The sequence below is a fragment of the Heloderma suspectum genome, chromosome 6 (genome assembly GCF_057233095.1).
Source record: "Heloderma suspectum isolate Gila_16-S chromosome 6, 16-S_ref, whole genome shotgun sequence".
Lineage (NCBI taxonomy): Eukaryota > Metazoa > Chordata > Lepidosauria > Squamata > Helodermatidae > Heloderma > Heloderma suspectum.
The window spans coordinates 27,869,396-27,896,115 of record NC_139463.1 but is presented as its reverse complement, the minus strand read 5'-3'; positions in this window follow the sequence as shown (position 1 = coordinate 27,896,115).

The window sequence follows — 26,720 nt, the reverse complement described above, 5'->3', positions numbered from 1 at the left end:
ATCACGTCTGGGTAAAAAAAAAAAAACGCGTATGCAAATGGCGGCGGCTACAGCTGCCACCATTTGCGTTCCTTATTTTTCTTCATCTTAGTCTTCGAAGAAAAATAAGGAACGCAAATCGTGGCGGCCGTAGCTGCCACCATTTGTGTATGTGTTTTTTGTTTTTTACCCAGAGCCCTCCGCGGCCGGAAATCCAGCTGCGGACGGCCCTGGCCTGGGCCTGGCCGGCTGCTCCGCAGAGCCACCGTGGAGCACAGCCAGCCTTCAAGGATTCCAGGGGGGAGGACCGGATCACCTCCCCCACGTCGAGGATTCTGGGGGGAGGGACGGAACGCCTCCCCCCCCCATGAATAGAATCCGCGGAAAGGAAAGTGACTTTCGTACATCCCTACTTGTTGGTAGGGGATCCAAGCACAGCCATCTTGGGTCCAGCGTGTCTGGATGACATGGAGGCCCTCCACCTTACTGAGACCCACATCTTGTCTTTGCATTTTCACCCAGGCGGCACACCACCGCTGGAGGCAGTCCGCCCTCCTGGGGCATCTCCATCAGTAGCACCGCAAGCGACATCGTCCCCTTTGTTCCCGGGGACCCAGGCACGGCTGCCCCGGATATGGATGAGATGACCGCACCTCGCCTCACTTGGCCAGACGGGAGACCTTCAGGGCCTTGGGGTTGCTGCCTTAGCTTTAGGGATGGATGAAAGTCCCTTACCTGTTCTCGAAGCTTGCTTCGTGGTGGGGGGGAGGCGCTTCGGTTCTCCCCCCGAAGTTCATGCGGGCGCCCCGCCTCGCCTGGCCGAAATTCAGGCTGGGGGGGAGGCGCCCCACCCCTCGCCGGCGAAATTTAGGCCAGGTAGAAGCGCCCCGTCTACCCGGCCGCGAAAAAAAAGTAAAAAAAAAACCAACCCCGTGATAGGCTACGTTAATCATCACATAGCCTATTACGAGTGACTTTGAAAAAAAAAAAAGCGCGTACGCAAATGGCGGCCCCCATAGGGCGCCGCCATTTGCGTTCCATCTTTGGTCCCTGTAGTCTACGTAAAGATTTACGTAGACTATGGCGAAAATAAGGGCAACGCAAATAGCGGGGTTTGGGGTTTTTTTACTTCACTTGTAATGGTGGCGGCGGCTGCCACCCCCGCCCCTGACGAAGACCCGCCAAACCGCCGCCGGGACCCGCCACCGGGAGGGACATTCGTCAAAGGTAAGTCCCATCCCAGGGGGGGCGGGGGGGCGGAGAATTTCACCGCCGATTTCGGGGGGCCGAATGCATTGGCATTCGGCCCCCTGAAGTTTCAGGGAGAAATTCTCCCCCATCCCTACTTAGCTTACCTCCCTGAGGCGGCTGTCCCTCCCAATGTCATCTCCCAAATGACGCCCGGGCCGCCTGCAGCTCCATCAGTCACACCCCACTGTAGCCCCAGCTGCTTAACTCAGTGTTACAGGGTTCTGCTGGATTAACTCAGGATCCCTTGCCCCACCCCCGCCTGCTCGGACATCCACGTCAGTGGCATATTACATCCTTACGCTAATCTGGTGAGTTGCAATGCCACCGGGGCTACTCCTTTTTGTAATGGCTTTCACCTGAGGAGGTGTGTGGCTGGCCTATGTCGAGGCTTTCTGCAGGAGGGCCACTATTGACCCTTCTCTGCACAGGGACCTGATGGACCAGGGCCTTTGTCTCCAATTTTTGACTCCTTCCTGGCTGGGTTTCGGCGACAGATCTGGCAGTAGCCACATTCTCCAGGCTGTCTCCCGCACTGGCCCTCGGCCTATTGCGGGTCCGATGCTTCAGCACTGCTGTCTGTGCTGGGCCCCAAGGGCGCATACTCCCAGAACCCGTGCCGTTTCCATTGTAAGTGCTCCCTTTGTAGCAGTCAGCACTTGTGCACCTCTTGTCCAAAGCCTGGGGATGGCAGGGTCCCCCTTGGAGAGGCCAAGGCAGTAGGAAGCCTGGGGGCAGGCTACAGCTCCCTCCGGTGGGCCCCAGCCTGGGTAGGATGGTGCCGCTACTCCAGCTTTTAAGATGCTACCTCAACAGGGGGACGCGTTTTATTTGGAACATGGCTTCATGCTAGGTTTTAGGACCCCCACGCACACCTTTTTCTAGGTCAATATAGGCCATCCTTACCTTGTAAGCAAAATCCCTCCTCGCCAGGGGTCGACGGGTTCATGAGAAGATCAACAAGGCAGTACTGGCGGAAGAGTTATAGCCCCCTTTTCCACACCCTGATATCTAATCTAGGGATTTCCCTTCTTGGAATGGTGCCCAAGAAGTTCTCTAGGGAGTTTATGCTGATTCATAACCTCTCTTCTCTGAGGGCCAGTCTGTTAATCACGAGATCCCTGATCATCTGTGCTCAGTGCGATACACCTCTTCGATGAGGCAGCTGTCTTGGTCTGGGATCCCAGCCATGGGTCCCTGATAGGCATGTGCTACATGGAGTCCAAAGATGGTGGTCAACGTTCTGACCTAATGCAAGCATTGTTTCCCTTTCCTTTTACCTTGGTGTCCCTTAGCTCACAAAAAGGCTGAGGGCCCGTCTCCCACATCAACATTCGGTGAATCCAATCTGATACCCTTAAGCAATATTCTTGCCTCCCTCAGGACAACTTTCAGGTCCTTTGGGCACAGCTCCAAGCAGTTATACATCTTCCTAGGGTTTCCCTTTGGGGCCATGCAAGATATTGTAGGGCATTTTCATTTCCCATGTAGGGTAGCAGCCCCTGGCCATGCCTTCTTGTGCCAGCTCAGTTTGGGCAGTGCAGGGACTGCGGCTGCCACACCATCGAACCAGGGTCACTTCTGCTGTGCGCACATATCCATGGGTATGGCTTCAACTTAATAGGGCTTTAATAGCGTCTCCTTCAGGAGGCGTGAGCTGCTCCTAGGGATGGGGGAGAATTTCTCCCCGAAACTTCGGGGGGCCGAGTGCCAACGCATTCGGCCCCCCGAAATCGGCAGTGAAATTCTCCGCCACCCCCCTGCCCTGCTCCCCTGGGATGGGACTTACCTTTGACGAATGTCCCTCCCGGCGGCAGGTCCCGGCAGCGGTTCGGCGGGTTTTCGTCGAGGGCGGGGGCGGCAGCCGGTCTTTCGACCAGCTGCCGCCGCAGCCATTACAAGTGAAGTAAAAAAAACAACAACCCCGTGATAGGCTACGTAACGATTAACGTAGCCTATCACGGCTAGATCTCCAAAGTCAGCCGTGATAGGCTACATTAATCGTTACGTAGCCTATCATGGGTGACTTTGAAAAAAAAGCGCATACATTGCTTTGCCCTTATTTTCGCCGTAGTCTACGTAAATCTTTATGTAGACTACAAGGACCAAATAAGGAACGCAAATGGCGGCGCCCCATGGGCACCGCCATTTGCATACGTGCTTTTTAAATTTTTTTTTCAAAGTCACCCGTGATAGGCTACGTAACAATTTACGTAGCCTATCACGGCTGACTTTGCAAATCTAGCCGTGATAGGCTGCGTAAATTGTTACGTAGCCTATCACGTTTTTTTTTTTACTTTTGTAGTTCGCAGCCGGGGAGACGGGGTGCGTCTCCCCAGCCTGAATTTCGGGCGGGCGAGGTGGGGCGCCCCCCCCAGCCTGAATTTCGGCCGGGCGAGGCAGGGCGCCTCCCCCCCAGCCTGAATTTCGGGGGGAGAAGCGAAGTGCCTCCCCCCCCCACTGCGAAGCAAAGCTGCAAAAAGGTAAGTGACTTTCGTACATCCCTAGCTGCTCCTCAAAGCTTGACTGCAGATTCACTGGGGTACCGCTGGTACCCTGGGGGTTTCGGAATCATAGGGCAGGTCCGATCGTGCTGTGGGTAGTGGCCTGTAGAGTTGGGGCCGCCACCGCTGAGCACATTTTGGCCAACCTCATAGCCAAGTCAGTAGCCCCCCCTTCGGTACGACAACCTGACAACATGACCATGTTATTCATTCCCTGTCCTCCTGAAATCGGAGGGTCATGTCATGTGTCAGAGTGTTCGCGCTCCAGTGTCTGTGTTACAACATCTGGTTCTGGGCCCGCCATGTGCCAGGTTAGGCAAACCCAATTGTCAATCCTTATCACGAAATCAGGTCAACAAATTCTGGGCCTTAGCCCCGTGGGTGCATCCATTTCCAGATCCCATCCTTGCAGTACTATGGGAGACCAGCATACTGAAGCCAAGCATGCCATCCTGCATTCCATAGCTCCCAGTACAGGAGCCACCTGCAACAGAGCAGATAGGGTGTTCCGCATCTTAGGAGCAAACTTCAGTTATAGGATTCATTGCCCTTACCTATAGATCATTTGCCGCAATTTTGAGTCTCCTTAAGGAACAAGAGACTATCTGCCAGGACCATAAGTCGCAAGCTGGCTGTTTAGCCTTCCGGCCCACAACGGTGGGATTTACTGACGCCATGTCAGATTTCAGGGTTCAGCATGCAATGGGTTGGGCACAGATGTTGCCTGCTTTAGTAGATTTTAGCCACCCTCTCTCCCCTGATACCCTTTTGGGCTCCAGGGGTAATGGTCCTCCATTTGCGCTTTCCAGTAAGATGTTTCCCTGTTCCACGCAGCAGCCTTAATGGCCTTCTTCAAGACCCCTTAGGAATTCAGGGTTGGTCAGGGCTCCCAAGTCTGACTTGTCCTGGAGGGCCTATACTTCAACATACAGGTCTGTCCCAATGTAACCCACTTACACATTTGGAGATCAGAAACTGATTGGTATGGCGAGGGCACGGCAGTGGCCCACGGCCAAATGCAACTCAATGGGTTATGCCCTGTTGGGGCCTTATGGGTTTTTATGGAATGCCGTGGGTCCGAGGAGGGGCCTCTGTTTTATCACTTCGACAGCTTACCATTGACATAATGGCAATCTGGGCAGTTTCTACATTAGCTCTACCATGCTAGGCCTAGGTAATTTTCAGTTCAGAACCCACTGTTTTTTCATTGAAGCGGTCTCCATGGCAGCCGCTGGAGGTTTCACTCACAGGCACTTTATTAGGGGTGCACGAAAGCCACTTACCTGGTCTCGCAGCTTGCTTCGTGGTGGTGGGAGGTGCTTCGCTGCTCCACCCGAAGTTCAGGGGGGGGGGAGACTTCCCTCCTCGCCTGGCCGAAATTCAGGCCGGGGAGGAGGCGCCTCACCTCGCCCAGCCGCGAAATAAAAAGTTAAAAAAAAAACACGCCCCTGTGATCTTTACGTAGATCTTTACGTAGATACGTAGCCCCTGTGATCTTTACGTAAAATCTTTACGTAGACTACGGCAAAAATAAGGGCAACGCAAATAGCGTTGCCCTTATTTTCTCCATAGTCTACGTAATCTTTACGTAGACTACAGCGACCAAATAAGGAACGCGAATGGCGGCTCCCTATGGGGGCCGCCATTAGCCGTACGCGCTTTTTTTTTTTTTTAAAGTCACCCGTGATAGGCTACATGACGATTTACGTAGCCTTTGGAGATCTAGCCATGATAGGCTACGTTAATCATCACGTAGCCTATCACGGGGGCGGTGTTTTTTTTTTACTTTTATTGGAATGGCGGCGGCAGCAGCCGGTCGAAAGACCGGCTGCCGCCTCTGCCCCTGTCGAAGACCTGCCGAACCGTCGCCGGGACCAGCCGCCGGGAGGGACATTCGGGAAAGGTAAGTCCCATCCCGGCGGGGGCGGGGGGGCGGAGAATTTCTCCCCGAAACTACTTTGGGGGGCCGAATACGTTGGCACTCGGCCCCCCGAAGTTTCGGGGAGAAATTCTCCCCCATCCCTACACTTTATGGCAGTTTGAAAATGGCGCTTCAGAGAATTCCGACCTGCATGTGCAAGTTGTCTGCTTCTTCCTGACACAATTTTCTAAGGATGGACGAAAGTCCCTTACCTGGTCCCACAGCTGTTTTCGGTGTGGGAGGGAGGCGCTCCGTTTCTCCCCCCGAAATTCTTGGCGGAGGGGAGGCACCCCGCCCCTCCCGGCTGAAATTCAGGCTGGGGGGGAGGCGCCCCATCCCTCCCCGCTGAAATTCTGGCCGGGGGGGAGCGCCCCATCTCCCCGGCCGCGAAATAAAAAAAGTAAATTGTAAAAAAAAAAAAAACCCTTGATAGGCTACGTAATGATTTACGTAGCCTATCACGGCTAGATTTTCAAAGTCAGCAGTGATAGGCTACGTAAATCTTTATGTAGCCTATGATGGCTGACTTTGAAAAAAAAATAAAAGCGCGTACGCAAATGGCGGCGCCCATGGGCATTGGCATTGGCATTCGGCCTCCCGGAGATTCGTGGAGAAATTCTCTGACATCCCTACAATTTTCCCTTTGCTTGCCCTAATGTTCTTATTCCTTAGACCAGCGGACTCGACATACGCCGGAACCGGTGCTCTTACATGGGCACAATATGACGTTTTGAGCTGCATGAAGGGCTTGTATGTCGACTTTGGATTTCAGCTTCTGTCACCCCGACACATTACGATCCAGTGGCTTCACAGACGGAGCACACGGTGGGAGTCCCCCCCTCCTCACCCTGTTCCACCAAAGTCTTGCCAGTCTTCCTCCGCAGGTCCAGGTGCTGCACATTGAAAGGAATGACTTCGGCTGTAAGCCAGGCAATGACCTGATCAAACAGGCGTTGGTTGAGGTGCAGGTGGTCCGGCATAGGGATGTACGAAAGTCACTTACCTTTCCACGGATTATGTTGATGGGGGGGAGGCAATCCATTCCTCCCCCCCGGAATCCTCCATGGCTGGCTATGCTCCGCGGCAGCTCTGCGGAGCAGCCAGCCAGGCCCAGCCAGACCAGAGCCATCCGCAGCCGGATTTCCAGCCACGGAGGGCTCTTGGGGGGGGGGAATGTGTACGCAAATGGCGGCTGCTACGGCCGCCGCCATTTGCGTTCCTTATTTTTGGCCGTCTTTAGCTACGTAAATATTTACCTAGGCTAAAATGGCAAATCAAAAAGGGACGCAAATAGCACCCGCTACGCTATTTGTGTTCCCTTTTATTTTCGCCATTATAGTCTATGTAAATATTTACGTAGACTGAGACGGCCAAAAATAAGGAACGCAAATGGCGGCAGCCGTAGCCGCCGCCATTTGCGTACGCGGTGTTTTCTTTTTTTTTTAAACCCAGCCATGATAGACTATGTAAATCTTTACTTAGCCTATCACATCGGGGGGGGGGGGTTGTGTTTTTTTTACAAGACTCCAAATGGTGGCGGCAGCGGCAGCCAGTCGGAAGACCAGCCACCGCCGGAGCCGCTGCCGCCCGGAAGATCCGCCCCAGGTAAGTCTCGTCCCGGGAGGGATCCGTGGGGGGTGGGGTGGCAGGCCGTTCTGCCATGGAGTTTGGGGTGCTGAATGCACTGGCATTTGGCCTCACCGAGGTCCGTGGCAGAATTCTCTGACATCCCTAGTCCGGCATACCTGGCCGGAAGTAGCCTTATTGCAGTCGTCGCTGCTCCCATGCATTAACTGGAAGGCGTGGAATGATGTTGCTATTGGCAGGGCACGTCGGAAAGTGCACAGAGAAATGGCTTATGGCCTATGCGAATGGGGTGATGCCAGAAATTCTGTGGACAAGGGGGGAGCGTTGCAGGCAGGATGGTGTCCGCCTGTCTCATGTAGTGAATAACATATTTCTGTCTGATCTCCAAAGAGGCCTGCGAGAAGTTCTTCTGCGCAGGTGGGGGGAGTTTCACAAGCTCTAGGCTTGTGACTCATGTGGTGGCTAGGACAGGCAAAAGCAGAAAGAAATTAGGGATGGTGTGTATGCAGAGGCACCTTATGGTGACAGGTGATGCCTGAGGCCCCCCGAATGGGTTGTGCGGCTCGGCAGGGGGATAAGGGTTGGCTGGGAAACCAACCCCCCTCATTCACCCTGGTGTTGTGCAGCACTGGGTTGGGGGTGACAGGGGAAGGTCTACCTCCCCCAGAAGAGGCAGTCCAGAGGAATGGCGAGATCACCGCCACCCCTTCAGGCTGGATGTGTTTTCGCCCAAGAAGTGCCACCTAGTCGCTGACACAGTCAGGTGCCCATCCTAGGTACCCCTTTGCAGATATTATCAATAAATGTGGCCCAATTTTCAACCCAAACTTTGTTGTCTGTATCTTCTTTAGCCCATCTCCACTCACAAAGGCAAAGCTCACATCCTGATACAGACTGAAGTCAAAATGAGATTCAAGATGGAATTAGGAGAAAATTAGGGATGTACGAAAATTCTGCTACAGATCTCGGGGAGCATGCTCTGGCCTTCGGCCACCCGAATGCTCTGGCCTTCGGCCACCCGAAATCGGTGGTGGAACGGCCCCCCGCCCCCCCGGGATGGGACTTACCTGGGGCGGATCTTCCTGGCGGCGGCAGCTCCGCCGGCGGCTCTGGCAGCGGTTCAGCAGCGGTGCAGCGGCGGCGGCGGCTGGTCTTCCAACCGGCTGCCACCACCGCCATTTCCAAGTTAAAAAAAAAAAAACGTGATAGGCTACGTAAAGATTTACGTAGCCTATCACGGCTAAATTTTAAAAAACAGCGTGATAGGCTACGTAAATGTTTATGTAGCCTATCACAGCTGATTAAAAACAAAAACAAAAACGCACATACGCAAATGGCGGCGCCCATGGGCGCCGCCATTTGCATTCCTTATTTTGGCATGTCTTAGTCTATGTAAACATTTACGTAGACTACGGCGAAAATAAGGGGAACGCAAATAGCGTTGCGTCTGTGCTAATAGCGTTGCCCTTATTTTCGCCGTAGTCTACACAAATCTTTACGTAGACTACCCGTGCCCAAATAAGGAATGCAAATGGCAGCGCCCATGGGCGCCGCCATTTGCGTACGCACTTTTTTTTTTTCAATGTCAGCCGTGATAGGCTACATAAGGATATACGTAGCATATCACGGCTGACTTTGAAAATCTATCCGTGATAGGCTACGTAAATCGTTACGTAGCCTATCACTTTTTTTTTTTTTTTTACAATTTACTTTTCTATTTCACAGCCGGGGAGAATGAGGCGCTCCCCCCCGGCCAGAATTTCAGCTATGAGGGATGGGGCATCTCCCCCCCAGCCTGAATTTCGGCCGGGAGGGGCGGGGCGCCTCCCCCCCTCCAAGAATTTCAGGGGGAGAAATGGAGTGCCTCTCCCCCCCACCGAAAACAGCTGTGGGACCAGGTAAGGGACTTTCATCCATCCTTAGTCAGAATGTGTGAGAGGCCCTTTTTGGTGGCTGCATCCCAGTTGCATAATTCTCTCCCATGGGTGGTTGATTTGGTCTCCTCTCTTTTTACCTTCTGCTGCCAGGTGAAAACAGTTTTATTCAGGTAGGATTCTTATTAATATTGGTGTCAGGGTTCCTCCATTGACCTGGACCCCTTGAACAACTCCTTAAGTATCTCTTTCCTCCTTAAGAGTCCCACCTTCTTTCTTTTACCTTCCCCTTTCCAATAATGTGGGGTTTAGGCTGTAGGCATGGGGTGATTGACACTCTAGACACAGAGGTTAACCACAACAGTTGGCAAGTGCATTACAAATAAAGGTATTTACACAATAGAGCTGAGTGATAGAAAAAGCTTTAAGAGAAAATAAATGTTGCAAAACACATGTTCCTTTACCCTAGCTGTGCTTAGACTTCTCCAGGCTGCTTCTTCCTGCTCCCTCCTCATCCTCTGCTCTTCCTGACTCTATTCTTACTGCACTGGTCCTTCTGACTCTTTTTATACCCTTCTCCCCCAAAACCAAAAGTAGTGTTTCAAACCTAAAGAAATGAAATTTAACTGGGGAAGTAAAACTGAAACTTAACCAGGGAAATGAAAGTACTCTGCTCAGGAATACCCCCTCCAAACAAAACAAAACAAAAAAACTGGCCTCTAGGCCTGACCTTTTCTTTTTCTTGCCTCCATAGGCCTCAAACCTTCACAGTTGTCATTGTGTGTTGTCGTTTTTTAAGTGGCCTTTGATTTAATTATTTGTTGTGCCGGTTCAGTTGTTGTTAATTATTTTAAATGGGTTTGCTTTGCTTTACTGTTCTGTGAATGCTAGTGCTCAGTCTTGAGCAGTACTCCAGTGAGTGAAGAGTTAGGATATCAATAATTTCAAGAAATAGATACAATACTTCCCTCTTCAGACTTAGTTTGGCTCAACTTCAAGGGCATTTTTCCCCTGAAAGTTTCCCAAACTAATTTCTAACTTTCCAGCGTCAGTTTCAGATGAAGATAATAATTGTACCTCGATGTCTTGAGATTTGGCTCTACTTATTTTCTCATTTATTTGGGAAAACATCTGCTAATTGGATGATTGGTAATGCAAACAGCCTCCTGCTGTGGGTGCATTAAATGGTAGCAGTTTCTAGTTTAACTGAGGGGCTATTCAATTATAGGCAATAACCACTTATTACTAATAAGATTGACTAGGATCCTGAAGTTTCAACAATAACAACAACAACAGCAACAACAACTGCAGAGTGAATTTACATGCATTTGCCTGATGCAAAACATAGAGTGGGTTATAATAAAATATCCAGGGAGCAGGGGCGCAGAGAGAAAGACTGATAACAATACATGAGTGCGTGTATCAAGGCCGACTTCAGAGAAGAGGGAAAGGAAATCAATAGAAGTCCGATCAAAGTTATCTTTCTACTCATGTGCTCTCACTTTCTTATAGTTTCAAGAGAGGCTTTCATAGCAGGGAAAAGCTTTTCAATGTATTCAGCTCAAAATAATAATGTGCTTAATCAAAATGATCAAATGTGACATCTAAAACATATAGCCAAGATCAGAGTTGAACACACCATTTGCCAAAAGCACACCCTTTCTAACAAGCTCATTTGCAGTCTCATTTGGATTCCTGGAATTAATTTCTTCATGATGCTGGTGATAGTTCCTGGAAATGTGTCTGAAGGTCGCTTCACACATCACCCCCCCCCCTTACATAGAGATAGTCTGCATATAAGGGAAACAATAGACCTCTGCAGGCATTCACCTGCTCGCATGTAGGGCTAAAGTGTGGAGGAAGACATGGGAGCACACACATAAGCTACTCTTCCAGCATCCTTGCACACCCAGTACTCAGTTAGACCTTTGAGCATTGAGCACAAGGTTGGAAGAGGGCTGTATAAGTGCATTCAGCTGAAGTTAGAGTACTGCAACGCATTCTACGTGGGGTTGTCTTTGAGGACAGTTCAGAAGCTGCAGCCTGCAGCTTATGCAAAATATGGCAGCCAAATTGAAATTAGGGACCAGAAGGTCTGAACACATAACACCAACAGCCTGTACATTTCCAAGCCCAGCTCAAGGTTCTGGTTTTGACTTATGAAGTTTTAAATGGCTTGGGTGCACGAAAGCCACTTACCTGGTCTCGCAGCTTGCTTCGCGGTGGGGGGGAGGGGCTTCGCTGCTCCCCCCGAAGTTCAGGCCGGGGGGGGAGGCTTCCCGCCTCGCCCGGCCGAAATTCAGGCCAGGGAGGAGGCGCCTCGCCTCACCCAGCCGCGAAATTAAAAGTTAAAAAAAACAACAACGCCCCCATGATAGGCTACGTGACGATTTACGTAGCCTATCACGGTTAGATCTGCAAAGTCAGCTGTGATAGGCTACATTAATCGTCACGTAGCCTATCACGGGTGACTTTAAAAAAAAAAAGCGCGTACGCAAATGGCGGCCCCCATAGGGAGCCGCCATTCGCGTTCCTTATTTGGTCGCTGTAGTCTACGTAAATCTTTACGTAGACTACGGCAAAAATAAGGGCAACGCAAATAGCGTTGCCCTTATTTTTGCCGTAGTCTACGTAATCTTTACGTAGACTACAGCGACCAAATAAGGAACGCGAATGGCGGCTCCCTATGGGGGCTGCCATTAGCCGTATGCGCTTTTTTTTTTTTTAAAGTCACCCGTGATAGGCTACGTGACGATTAACGTAGCCTATCATGGCTGACTTTGCAGATCTAACCATGATAGGCTACGTAAATCGTCACGTAGCCTATCACGGGAGTGGGGTTTTTTTGTACTTTTCTTGGAATGGTGGTGGCGGTGGCAGCCAGTCGAAAGACCGGCTGCCGCCCCCGCCCCTGACGAAGACCTGCCGAGCTGCCGCCGGGACCCGCCGCCGGGAGGGACGTTCGGGAAAGGTAAATCCCATCCCGGGGGGGGCAGGGGGTGGAGGGGCGGAGAATTTCTCCCCGAAACTACTTCGGGGGGCCAAACACGTTGGCACTCGGCCCCCCGAAGTTTCGGGGAGAAATTCTCCCCCATCCCTACTTGGGACCACCATACCACCATAGAAACCTACCCATACACTGTGGTCAACATCTGAGGCCCTCCTCCAAGGGAGGCTCAAGAGGGTGGCAATAAGGGACAGGACCTTCTTGGTGGTAGCCCCCTCACCAAAAAAACTGTGGAATGATCTCCCCCCTGAGGTCCACCTGGTGACATTGTCACCTTTTCAGTGCCAGGTTAAGACTGTCCTCTACTCCCCGGCATTTGATGCAATTTTAATGTCAGTTGTTATCAGATCCCGGTATCCCAACTGTTTTTAGCTGTTTAAATTCTTTTAAATTTTGTATGTTAAAGTTTTTACATTATGTTTTGTAATTTTTGTGAACTGCCCAGAGAGCTTTGCCTATTGGATGGTATAGAAACAAAATAATAATAATAATAATAATAATAATAATAATAATAATAATAATGTACAGAATGTGTCATATTACAGAACATTGCTTGTAAAACTATGTCTATTAGACAAAAATGCATACAAAAATGCATATATTCAGAGAAATGCACACAAAAATGTGTACACATTTTCATGTGAACTTTAAAAAGAAAATCTCAAACTGATGCTGAAAGAGGATGAACAGAATTTGAGATTGGAACAATTAGAAACAGATTCATCCATCCCTTGTTACGTGCAAATCCGGATCGCAGGTAGATGAGGCAGGGAATCACAGAATGAATTCAACTCAGGAGCCATTTATTACCTTTGCTCTGGAAATAACTGGTGTCCTGACCAGAAGATGGGAACAATGTTCAGCCCTTAATGGCACAGGAAGAAGCTCCAGATTCCTAGGAGTTAGCTCAAAAATTAAATACTTACAATTGCATATAGAGCACCAAGCCTTATTTACAGTGACATCCAGAAAAAAGCTGTGTGCCATTGGCTTCTCAAAATTTTCCACCCTGTTCGTGGGCAGATAAATTAGAGGAACTATTTCATTAAATTTCTCCAGGGAGAGAAGCATTTTTCTAAGAGATTTCTTTAATTTTTTTAATTTATTTTTTTTAAGGAGTGGGGCTCACTCTTAGCAGGGCAACAGCATCACTTCTTTCTTTTTTTCCTAGTTTGTTTTTCTTGCTGTTGCTTTGCATCCTCCACAATGTCCCAGACCTAGGGTCATTCTGGGGCACTGTGTGTATGTGTGTGGAGGGGAGGGAGAGAGATGGTGGACGGTATTTTGTTAAAAAAAAAATGCAGAATATTTGGAGAAAGTTCTGCAAAGCAGCCGTCTTTTTGGTGGTGCAGGGTGAGAAGGCAGGAAAAAAAAAACCAACCCTCAGCAATTTTCTGAGAAAAAATGTCTTCTGACGAATTTTAGGGATGTACGAAAGTCACTTACCTTTTCGCAGCTTTGCTTCATGGGGGGGGGAGGTGCTTCGCTTCTCCCCCCGAAATTCAGGCCGGGGGGGGAGGCGCCCCACCTCACCCGGCCGAAATTCAGGCCGGGGGGGCGCCCTGCCTCACCTGCCCGAAATTCAGGCTGGGGAGACGCACCCCGTCTCCCCGGCCGCGAACTACAAAAGTAAAAAAAAAAACAAACCCGTGATAGGCTACGTAACGATTTACGCAGCCTATCATGGCTAGATTTGCAAAGTCAGCCATGATAGGCTACGTAAATCGTTACGTAGCCTATCACGGGTGACTTTGAAAAAAAAAAAAGCACGTACGCAAATGGCGGCGCCCTATGTGCGCTGCCATTTGCGTTCCTTATTTGGTCCCTGTAGTCTACGTAAATCTTTACATAGACTACAGGGACCAAATAAGGAACGCAAATGGCGGCGCCCATGGGGCACTTTTTTTTTTCAAAGTCACCCGTGATAGGCTACGTAATGATTAACATAGCCTATCGCGGCTGACTTTGGAGATCTAGCCGTGATAGGCTACGTTAATCGTTACATAGCCTATCACGGGTTTGGGGTTTTTTTTACTTCACTTGTAATGGCGGCAGCGGCAGCCGGTTGAAAGACCGGCTGCCGCCCCCGCCCCCGACGAAAACCCGCCGAACTGCCACCGGGACCCGCCGCCAGGAGGGACATTCGTCAAAGGTAAGTCCCATCCGGGGGGGTGGGGGGGGCGGAGAATTTCACCACCGATTTCTGGGGGCCGAATGCATTGGCACTCGGCCCCCTGAAGTTTCAGGGAGAAATTCTCCCCCATCCCTAACGAATTTTCCTTCAGTCCTGCCAGGCACTAATAATCGTCCTCTGCTGATTGAGTCAGGTGAGCCTGGCTGTTGTAGCACAATCTGAGAAGGCTCCAAATCTCAAAAGGGAAGAGGCATAGGGGGAGGTGCTACAGATGTATGAGAAATCCGTTTCAGTTTGTTTTGGATCAGGGTTTACTCAGTTTGAACTTCCTGGGCCAAACATGGATGATCAGAGTCCATACAAGTCTGAGCTTGAAATGTGATTCTGGGGGTCCCCCAAAAAGCATTTGACAGCATTTGGAAAAATGTGCATGGGAAAATGCATACTTTGGAAAATGCACACAAACATGCTTTATTTAGGGTGCAATCCTATGGCTGTTAGTCAGCAGCTAGATGGCCATAGGATAGGTCGGTTCCCAGGGACCGACCTTGGAGCCTGCACATTGAGGTCGGTTCCTGGAGAACCGACCTCCACCCCCTCCCACGCCACTTTGTAGGCAGCCCAGATCGGCCCCGTGCTCCGTGCTCATAAGAACAGCGCAGCAGAGCAGTGAAAACAGGGCATTCCCAGGGGTGAGCTGGGGCAGGGAGGTCGGAAATGCCGACACGACACATACTATGTGTCATCCAGCCACCGCTTCCCACATTTTGAGATCCCATGGCTAGCCAGCCGAAATTGGCTGTCTAGCCACAAAAGCAAGGTGGGGGGAGCAAAGAGGAGACCTGCTCCTCATCGCTACTCCCACCCTGCACTGGATAGGCGGCTGCCCCCAGGGTCAGAGGCAACTGTCGATCCACATGGGATTGCTCCCTTAATGAGAGAAGAATGCATACATCTCAAAGTTTCACACAATTGATGTATATATATGGAAATGTATGCACAAAAATAAGGATGAATTTTCATGAGAAAAGAAGAAAACAAAGCCCACAATCTGATACAGACATGAGACAGAACACAGAAGAGGTTTCAAGTTGAAATTTGGAGAACTTTGACTGTCAGGAGCGCCCTAGCTGCCTCTTACAGTCCCCTCCAATAGCCAACTCAAGACACAGATGAAAAGGATTCTTTCCAAGGCTTTATTCCTTTTACAACTTAATGACTCTTTCAGATGCTAATCACCAGTGACTAGGGATGGCGGAGAATTTCTCCCTGAAACTTCGGGGGGCCGAGCGCCAACCCCCCCACACACCCCGCACCTCCCCCGGGACGGGACTTACCTTCGCCGAATGTCCCTCCCGGTGGCTGGTCCGGCCGGTGGTTCGGTGGGTGTTCGAGCGAGGCGGGAGTGGCAGCCGGTCTTTCGACCGGCTGCCACCGCCACCGCCATTGAAATGAAAGAAAAAAAAAGAAACGCCCCCTGATAGGCTACGTGATGATTCACGTAGCCTATCACGGCTAGATTTGCAAAGTCAGCCGTGATAGGCTACGTAAATCGTCACGTAGCCTATCACGGGTGACTTTAAAAAAAAAAAAGAGTGTACGGATAATGGCGGCCCCCATAGGGAGTCGCCATTCCCATTCCTTATTTGGTCGCTGTAATCTACGTAAATGTTTACGTAGACTACGGCGAAAATAAGGGCAACGCTATTTGCGTTGCCCTTATTTTCACCGTAGTCTACGTAAACATTTACGTAGACTACAGCGACTAAATAAGGAACGCGAATGGCGGCTCCCTATAGGGGCCACCATTCGCGTACGCGCTTTTTTTTTTTAAAGTCACCCGTGATAGGCTACGTGACGATTGACGTAGCCTATCACGGCTGACTTTGCAGATCTAGCCGTGATAGGCTACGTGAATCGTCATGTAGCCTATCAGGGGGCGTTGTGTTTTTTTTTTTTTACTTTCGCGTTCGCGGCCGGGCGAGGCGGGAAGCCTCCCCCCCAGCCTGAATTTCGGCCGGGCCGAGGCGGGAAGCCTCCCCCCCCGGCCTGAACTTCGCGGGGGGACCAGCGAAGCGCCTCCCCCCCACCGCGAACGGCCTTCGATGACAGGTAAGTGACTTTCGTCCACCCCTACCAGCGACTAAGCAAGGAACTGCACTGGGGTAGTTAGCAGAGTAGCCTAAGCTCCAGGTAAGGCAGTTGGTCCCCGTTTGAAGGAGGAGGGTAGGAAGACTCTGAACTTATGGGCTATGGAGAGGTCCTCTCTCTTACCCTTGGGTCCTCGGGACGCAACCGTTGTTTTAGCGCCAAGCGAGCAGAGCACCTCCTCTCAGCACCCTCCATCTGGTGCCGCTCCCTGCGTCTGCGCCAAGTGTCCAGCAAGCCCTGCTCCCCTTCTCTCTCACTGCCAGGGTCACTATCTCTCTCAGGAATGCAGGCAGGAGGAATCTCTCCCTGCCGCTGTGCCTGTGAGAGATGAGCAAGCTCCTCTCCCACGGGTTGTTGCTATTCCTCAGAATCAGAAGTTCAGAACTGCTCTGGGGCTCTGTGGGCTCAGTCTCCACCCTGACATTGACAACCTCAAAGTGTGCTTGTATGCACATCACTGGGAGGTGCTTCCTTGGGCTCCAGAGGGGGCCATGCTCAGGGCAAAGAATGCTTTTAGGCCCAAAGGAATTGAAAAGGATGAGTCGGAGCCAGCAGCATATGCCCTCCAAAATGGAGTTTGGATTTTAAAAAAATGGAGCCTGAGAGAGTTTAATCAGTGTGCTTTCTCACCCCATGGACTACTTAGCACAGTCTCCCTTAACCTGGGGCCTGTCCTGCTGAGGCTAATTCAGGGTCAGTCCTGACACAGTCTATGGGGCAAATCCAACTCAGAGGTCAGAAGCACATGTAAACATCCAATATAAGCACAAAAGATCAGTCCAAAAGGAAAGGAGCAAGGCCAGGAAAGCTGGGGTGTGAGGTACTAGGAGCTGAAATAAAGGTGTTATTTCAGCAAGCAGCAGATCTCAACTGAGACATAAACTGAAGCTTCCAGAACCCTACCCAAGACTCAGCTGCAGCACATCAGAGGTTTCTGGAAGAAGTCCTCCTCATGAGGAGTCCTTTACTCATAAAGGCTCTTCCTTTGCAAATGGGAATTCCTTTTCACAGGTTGTGGTTGTGGTTGTTTCCTGGCCTGACACATAGAATCATAGAATAGTAGGGTTGGAAGGGGCCTACAAGGCCATCGAGTCCAACCCCCTGCTCAATGCAGGAATCCAAGTCAGATGCAGGAATACAAGTCAGATGCAGGAATCCAAGTCACTCTTGAGATGATGCTGCTCTTGGAGGCTAGGGGGTCACTCAGCCTCTGTCTCTGAGACAAGTGCCTCTCCTCTTAGGGGGAAGGACCCATGACTATCTCCCCTGAGGGCCCAGGAGCCTCCCGGTCTTCAAGCATGGAGTACTCCTTGATGTTGTTTGTGACTTGGAGCTTTGGTTCCTCCTCTGAAGAGGATTCTTCCAGCGGGGGCATGACATCAGCCTAAGGACGTTTTAGACCATGACCTCTAACAGCCACTAGCTAATGGTCAAGGATGGTAAGAAGGCTGTGTTAGATTGTTCCAACACAGGCTTACATCAAGTCCACTTTTTTTCTATGTAGGAAAAGTAAAAACATTGTGTGAGTAGACTAAATTCAAAGGATTGTGTAGTTACATTTTTGAGAGCATGCCAACCGTATCTCTGAAACATGCAGGTTGTTATGATGATGTCAGACACTCAAAAGCAACTTCCCATGTTCTTTTGATGAAACCTGCAGATTTGTGTGACTCAGTATGTTAATTTTGGTTGCCAAACTGTGGGGGGGGGGGTTGCTTGTTAAAAACTAATAATTTAGGCTTTGGGTGGGGGGGGCAATTAATTCCAGGCTTCATCCATCAAAATTTAGATTTGTGTAGCAATTTTTAAAAGCAGTGTGTAAACTTGCTAATTCTGGTGGCAAATAGGAATCATTCCCCAGTTAGTAAACAGTGGAGGATGGGGTGTTTTTTACGTGTGCCCACAGTAATAAACTGGAGTCCTGAAGATCAGTTCTAGAACAAATTGTATTAAGTGAAATCAGGCAGTTAGTTGTCTGTCCTGATTTGTCTCATTACACTCACCTCCCACTGCTTATGGATTGCTATTATGCTTCTCATTCTATAAAAAGGCAATACATAAGTGATTAACAGAAGGGGGATTACAATCATCTTCCATTCATCTGCCACCCAAAAACTGATGCGCCTTCACCCCCAGATTTGTTCATCCACTTTCAATAGAACTGTGGACACCGGCATGGGAAGGATGTTGCTATGTAACTCCTAGTATTGAAATGTATGAGGCGCGGTGACCTTAGGCTCTGGAGATTATGTGCCAACCATTTATATGCGCAGCTGTGCAAATTGCCAGAGTTTAATGTTAAATTTGATGGAAAATCATCTTTGCTGCTCTGCATTTGAGGAAAGGACAAGGTTTAAATATTTAATGGGCTTCCTTGCTGTGTGAGCGCATTTGGTGTTGCATTTAGAGGGCAGAAATGTCTCCGAATCCACTTTCCAGAATTTCCTGTCAAAGCGTCAGACATACCAGCTTGTTTGCGGTGTGCATTCATCCCTTAGCAGAGGGGTGGGGTGGATCCAAACGCAGGATGCAAAATTATTCAGGTGTTTAGTCCCTGGGCAAATTTGCCTCACAGGACTTATATGAATAGTCACGCCTTTATTCAGGCAGTAGTACCCAGCAAAAATCTGGCAGTTGCTGCTATTGTGCTTTTGGTTCAACTCCTGAACACAGCCTAACTGAGAGGGATGAACAAGCCCAAGCGTGGGAGTGGGGAGAAGGCAGACCCTTTGAGGCTAAATTGTAGATCATACTTGAGGGTGTTCATGCAAATGTATTTCCCTTTACCTGGATAGGGATATCAAAATTTTCTGAGGTTTGCTGGAGCCAACTGAAAGCAATGAAGAATGGAACAAAGAACATTCTGAACTATGAGCTGCTGAGAGAGAGTATGTAGGAAGCTCTGGTTTGAGAGACAGGCTGCACCTCCTTTTATGACATGCACTCTCAAGAACTACAAGTCCCAGGGTTCCTTAGTTCTTCCTGGCATTTCCATTCACAAGCAGATGGAGTCAGCAGGGATAGGGATGGCAGAGAATTCCGCCACGGATCTCGGGGAGGCCAAATGCCAGTGCATTCGGCCCCCCAAAATCTGTGGCGGAATGGCCTGCCCCCCCCACGGATCCCCCCCAGGACGAGACTTACCTGGGGTGGATCTTCCGGGCGGTGGTGGCTCCGGCGGCGGCAGCTGCGGCGGCTGGTCTTTCAACCGGCTGCCACCGCCGCCATTTGCAGTTTGCTTTTGTTTTTTTACACCGACGTGATAGGCTACGTAAGTTTTTACATAGCCTAAAACGTCTGGGTAAAAAAAAAAAAGGCATACGCAAATGGCGGTGGCTACGGCCACCACCATTTGCATTCCTTATTTTGGGCCATCTTAGTCTACGTAAATAATTATGTAGACTAAGACGGCAAAAATAAGGGGAATGTAAATAGCATCCGCTATGCTATTTGCGTTCCCATTATTTTCGCCATCTTAGTCTACGTAAATATTTACATAGATTAAGATGGCAAAAATGAGGAATGCAAATGGCGACAGCCGTAGCCACTGCCATTTGCGTACGTGGTTTTTTTTTTCCCAGAGCCCTCCGCGGCCAGAAATCCGGCTGCAGACAGCTCTGGCCTGGCTGGGCCTGGCCGGCTGCTCTGCAGAGCTGCTGTGGAGCACAGCGGGCCGCGGAGGATTCCGGGGGGGAGGAACGGAATCCGTCCAGGATTCCAGGGGGGAGGAACGGAATCCGTCCAGGATTCCGGGGGGAGGGACAGAATGCCTCTCCCCCCACCATAAACATAATCCGCAAACAGGTAAGTGATTTTTGTACATCCCTAAGCAGGGAGCAGTGGTGTAGTGGAGGTAGCGCTCGCAGGGATGCTGCCTTGGCACTTTTTCATTAGCAGGGACTCTGATGTCATCTGCCACCACCACCCCTCAGAATTCCCTGTTCCCTCTGAGCTTAGCTGCAATCCTCACTGTAGCTGTTGGGGGGAATGAATTTTCCAAGCAACAATAGATTGTCCCATGTTGGAATGCAAAGTATTTGGGATGACTTGGTCTGGAGTGGGCAATGAAGACCTATTCACTTTACCAAAGATGTGCTGAAAACTCCTAGAACTATTGTTGATATGGATCAACACAGCAGCCTGAAATTTTTGGACTGCCCTTGGTGACTGTCACAATGAGCTCCTGCATTTCCACATTTACCACTACACCAGTGTGTGTGTGTGTGTGTGTGTGTGTGTGTGTTTCAAGGAAGCTGGGTGTGTGGACGTTTCTCTTGGAGGGGGAGGGGGAGATACAATGAAGGAGCTTATGGAAGGCTAATGGTTAATGCTGGGGTGCTAAGGGAGTGTGCAAGGGGGCTGTTTAAATGAGAAGGGATCTGTCCATGAGGGCTGAGTTGAGGCGGTGAAGATTCCATACAGTATCACATTTTGAAAACCTAAAATGTTTGTGTGTGAGTGAGTGAGTGAGTGAGTGAAAAAGTTTTTAACACCCCTGCATTTTTTTCTCAAATGGCCAGTTGAAATGCCACTGCCTTACTCTCAGCTGCACTATTTTTGGATCCCAGTTCAAGGCTGTATATCTTACAAGGTTGTATAATCTTAGAAGGGGGCGTGGATGTGAGAAGGCGCGGCTGTGACTGTCACGAAGGGACCCTGCACTTCTGAATTTGCCACTACACTACTGGCAGGGTGTGGCAGTCAACTGGTGAAAGAGGGGAGGAGCAAGCACCATAATGTGAGAGCCAGCACGATGGCATGGTTAGATTGTCATACTAGAACTGAGAAGACCTAGGTTCGAAGCCACAGTTAGTCAAGAAGCTCCCTGGTTGACCACAGCTAGTCATTCTCTCCCAGCCTAAACTAGCTCACAGTGTTCGAAATAGCAATAATCAGGGATGTTGGGATTCCAGGGCCAATGTTGGCATAACATGCATCACCTGCCAAGACTGATGACCCATCCCACAGCCCCACTGCCAACCTATACAGCCCTCCAGGCACTGGTCCTGCTCCCCCTCCTTGGTATTGCTACTTGTTTGCCTGTCTTCTCTGAGGGAGCAAGCAGTGACAAAGGCAAGGAGAGCAGCAGTGTTTGACCCTGGTGCATGTGAGTTGGGCCCAGAGGAAGAAGGCAATGAATGAACAGCAGCAACAGCAATGAGGAGGAGGTGTGCCCACTTGGGGAAGAGGGTCTACTGAGGGCATCTGGCCCAAGAGTTGGGCAAAATTCAAACTTGCCAAAGTTCTCCAGATTCCATCTCGAAGCTCACTCCAACTCATGTCCATGTCACATTCCGAGCTTTCTGGTTGCTGGGGTTTTTTTGCATGAAAATCTGTGTGCATTTTTGTGCATATTTTTTTCCCAAATATATGCAGCTATTCTGTGCATCTTCTCTATTGATGAAAGCATATCTGTGCACTTTTTTCAAAAGTATGCCTTTTTCATGCACATTTGTCAAATGTATACATGCTTCCGAACACATTTTGGGGGGTCCATGAATTATACTGAAAGCTTAGAAATGTGCATACTTTGACTGCAGATTGCATCTGAATCTGTATTCAGTCTGAAAGGTGCAACCTGGGTAAAATCCTGATTAAAAAAATGAATGGAAATGAATTTTTCAAACATCCCTACTCAAAGGATCCCCAAACCTTGGAGCCAGCACCAGACAGTGCCCTTGAGAGGATTCCCAGCCTTAAAGTGAATGTGAGCAAGCGTGGTATCCTCTGGTCTTCAGATCACACAGATTTAGGGACGGGCAAACTCACCAAAGTGTGTCCCTCGTGCTGCTCGGCGAACCCCCCATAGATCACCTGATCCTGCTTGCTGCATGCAACGAGACCCCGGGCATTCTGTGGGCACCCAGCGAGTGGTGCATGGCTGCCAGCTCCTGCTCCAAGGTGCCATGTTACAGAAAAATGATGGCTCACCCTTTTTCATAAATAATCATTTATGCAAATGGTGGCAGTAATGAGGCCATTGACATTACTTTACAGGCTTAAATGGTTATTTACAAAAAAGTCCACGCTGCCATTTTTACACAAAATGACGACTTGGTGAAGGAGTGGGAGGCCATGCACTTGCCTGACTTGGCACCCTCTTTCATTCCAAAAGACCACATGACATTTTCCCCAGGCCATAACTCGGGGGTAGGCAACTTGTGGCCCTCCAGATGTTTTGGCCTAACACTGCCGTCATCCCTCACCATCGGCTATGTAGGCTAGGGTGATGGCAGTTGTAGGCCAAGCCATCTGGAGGGCCAGAAGTTGTCCATCAGTGCTTTAACTGAAATATAGGCGGCCTTGGAGGATACACCCTGCTAGAGAGCTGATTCCACAATGAAATACAGGACAGTCATGCACACCCTTCTCATATCTTAAGTTGGCACAAGACCCGGGGGGGGGGGGTCCACAGAAATTGTTTATTACATTTATATCCCACCTTTCTTCCACTGTGGAAATCAAGGTGGCTACATGTGGTTCCCAGGTGGTCTCCACTCCAAGCACTGACCAAGCACTGTGTGTGTGTGTGTGTGTGTGAGAGAGAGAGAGAGAGAGAGAGAGAAATAGTTTGCATGGCACTACCCTACATACTGATAGAATTCTTCTGTGGATGGTCAGATGCAGACAGGTAGCTTCTTTCTTATATTATTCTCCATTTGCACATGATGCAGTGCATGTGACTGCAAACTCAATACTGCCTGCTTATTTCAAATCTCTAATGCACAGTTGTTAATCCCTGTTTTGGAGCAGAAGCCAGTGTCTCCACTCCCAGCAAAGTGACTCAGAACAGAAGTAACAGCTAGAAGGATATTATCTCTCCAATTCATCCTACGTGTGTTCCAACAAAATTAAATGCCCTGCCACTTTGACTTATAGGCTCTCGAATCTGGGCGAACCTTATCAAAAGCTTTTAGAAGAGATACACACAGACCTACCATTTCTCACACCAGCCTTTTAGAGGGAGTAAGAAATGGGTAACATATCAGTCTCTTCCGTGTGGAGATCCTTTTAGTGGATGAGACAAATATTTTGTTTATTTATTTTTATTTAAAACATTTGTATCCTGCCCTATATCATTAAGATCTCTGAGCAGTGTACAGATAAAAACAATTTAAACAGCTAAAAACTTTATTTATTTATTTATTTATTTATTTATTGCACTGCATTTATATCCTGCCTTTTTTCCTCTTGCAAGGAACCCAAGGTGGCTTACATTATCCTCCTCCTCTCCATTTTATCCTCATAACAATAACCCTGTGAGGTGGGTTGGGCTGAGAGTCTGTGACTGGCCCAAAGTCACCCAGTGAGCTTCCATGGCCGAGTGGGGACTAGAACCCGGTTCTCCCAGCTCCTAGTCCAACACTCTTGCCACTACACCACACTGGCTCTCTGGCCATATTAAGGGCGCAAATCCTATGCAGATAGGTGGCCGCCCATCCAATGCAGGGCAGGAAAAGCACAGAGGGGATCATTCCCTCTGCGCTTCTCCTGCCCTGCATTTTCAGCTAGACAGCCAATTTTGGGGGAGCAGGGGAGGAGGCTGCCCTATAACACATTGGATGTGTCATACTAGCATTTCCACCCTCCCCACCCTGGAATGCCTCCCAGAATGCCCCATTTTGGCCTCTCTGCACTTCTCTTCCAAGCAGGGAGTGTGGGGCCTTTCCGTGCTGCCTGCAAGGCAGAATAGAAATTCAGGGGAGAAGGTAGTTTCTCCAAGAACTGACCTCTGAGTGCGGGGTCCAAGGTCAGTCCTGGTAAACAAGATATCCTATGGCCGTCTAGCCACTGACTAGCAGCCATAGGATTGCTCCCTCCACCATTAAATAAGTTAATACCAATTAAAATCTAAAACAATAAAACAGTTAAAACAATGTGCTACTTTAGGGAATGTATTTAGACCTCAAAGGCTTTGCCAAAAAGCCATGTTTTCACTTGGTGCCAAAATGAAACCAACATCTGATCTGTGCCGATTGGGCCTCCAAGGGGAGGGCATTCCACAACTGGGGTACCAGAGCAGAGAAGGCCCACTCCCATGTCCCACCATAGTAAATGTCTCACACTGGTGGGAAGCAGGGGAAGGCTCCTCCAACAGATCTCAGTCCTCGGGCAGGCATATACAGGGAGAGGAGCTCCTTCAAATATTGAGGTCCCAAGATGCTTAGGGCTTTAAATGTCATCACATCACCAGAACCTTGAATTCCAATTGGAAGCATATTGGCAGCCAGTGCAATTCCTTTAGAACTGGTGTTACATAATCTTTATGAAATGTTCTGGTCAGTAGTCTAGCTGCTGCATTTTGCACTGGCTGCAACTTCCAAGTCATCTTCAAGGGCAGCCCCACATAAAGTGCATTTGTTGTTGTTGTTGTTGTTGTTCAGTGGTTCAGTCATGTCCAACTCTTCGTGACCCCATGGGCCATAGCACGCCAGGCCTTCCTGTCCTCCCCTCTCTCCTGGAGTGTGCTCAAGCTCATATTCATTGCATCGGTGATGCTATCTAGCCATCTCATCCTCTGCCATCCCCTTCTCCTATTGCCTTCAATCTTTCCCAGGATCAGGGTCTTTTCCAGTGACTTTTCTCAACGCATTAGGTGGCCAGAATATTTGAGCTTCAGCTTCAGTATCTGTCCTTCCAATGAGCACTCAGGGTTGATTTCCTTTAGGATGGACTGATTTGACCTCTTTGCAGTCCAGGGGACTCGTAAGAGTCTTCTCCAGCACCACAGTTCAAAGGCATCAATTCTTTGGCGCTCAGCCTTCCTTATAGTCCAGCTCTCACAGCCATACATTACTACTGGGAAAACCATAGCGTTGATTATGTGGACCTTTGTCGGCAAGGTGATGTCTCTGCTTCTTACTATGCTGTCTAGGTGTGCCATAGCTTTCCTCCCCAGGAGCAAGCGTCTTTTAATTTCATGGTTACAGTCACCGTCTGCGGTGATCTTGGAGCCCAAGAAAATAAAATCTGTCAGTGCTTCCATTTCTTCCCCTTCTATATGCCAGGAAGTGATGGGGCCAGATGCCATGATCTTAGTTTTTGTAATGTTGAGTTTCAAACCAGCTTTTGCACTCTCCACTTTCACTCTCAACAAGAGGCTCTTGAGATCCTCTTCGCTTTCTGCCGTTAGGGTGGTATCGTCTGCGTATCTGAGGTTGTTGATAATTCTCCTGGCAATCTTAATTCCGACCTGTGATTCATCCAACCCGGCGTTTCTCATGATGTACTCTGCATATAAATTAAATAAGCAGGGTGACAATATACAGCCTTGTCGTACCCCTTTTCCCATTTTGAACCAATCGGTTGTTCCATGTCCGGTTCTTACTGTTGCTTCTTGACCCTAGTACAGGTTTCTCAGGAGACAGGTAAGGCAGTCTGGTACTCCCATCTCTTTCAGAATTTGCCACAGTTTGTTGTGATCCACACAATCAAAGGCTTTAGCATAGTCAATGAAGCAGAAAGAGGCTTTTTCTGGAATTCTTCTCTTGCTTTCTCCATGATCTAGCGAATGTTGGCGATTTGATCTCTAGTTCCTCTGCGTCTTCGGAACCCAGCTTGTACTTCCAGTAGTTCTCGGTTCACATACTGCTGAAGCCTAGCTTGTAGGATTTGGAGCATAACCTTGCTGTCATGTGAAATTAGCGCAATTGTATGGTAGTTTGAACACTCTTTGGCATTGCCCTTCTTTGGAATTGGAATGTAAACTGACCTTTTCCAGTCTTGTGGCCACTGTTGAGTGTTCCAAATGTGTTGGCATATTGAATGCAGCACTTTAACAGCATCAGCTTTTAGGATCTTAAATAGCTCAGCTGGAATACTGTCATCTCCGCTAGCTTTGTTGTTAGTAATGCTTCCTAAGGCCCACTTGACTTCACTCTCTAGGATCTCCAGCTCAGGTTCAGTGACCGCACTATCATGGCTATCAGGGACATTCAGATCTTTCCTGTATAGTTCTTCTGTGTATTCTTTCCACCTCTTCTGAATCTCATCTGCTTCTGTTAGGTCCCTGCCTTCTTTGTCCTTTATCATGCCCATCTTTGCACAAAACATTCCCTTGAGATCTCCGATTTTCTTGAAAAGATCTCTGGTCTTTCCCAGTCTATTATTTTCCTTGATTTCTTTGCATTGTTCATTTAAGAAGGCCTTCTTATCTCTCCTTGCTATTCTCTGGAACTCTGCATTCAGTTGGATATATCTTCCCCTTTCTCCCTTGCTTTTCGCTTCCCTTCTTTCCTCAGCTACTTGTAAAGCCTCATCAGATAGCCACTTGGCTTTCTTGCATTTCTTTTTCTTTGGGATGGATTGAGTTGCT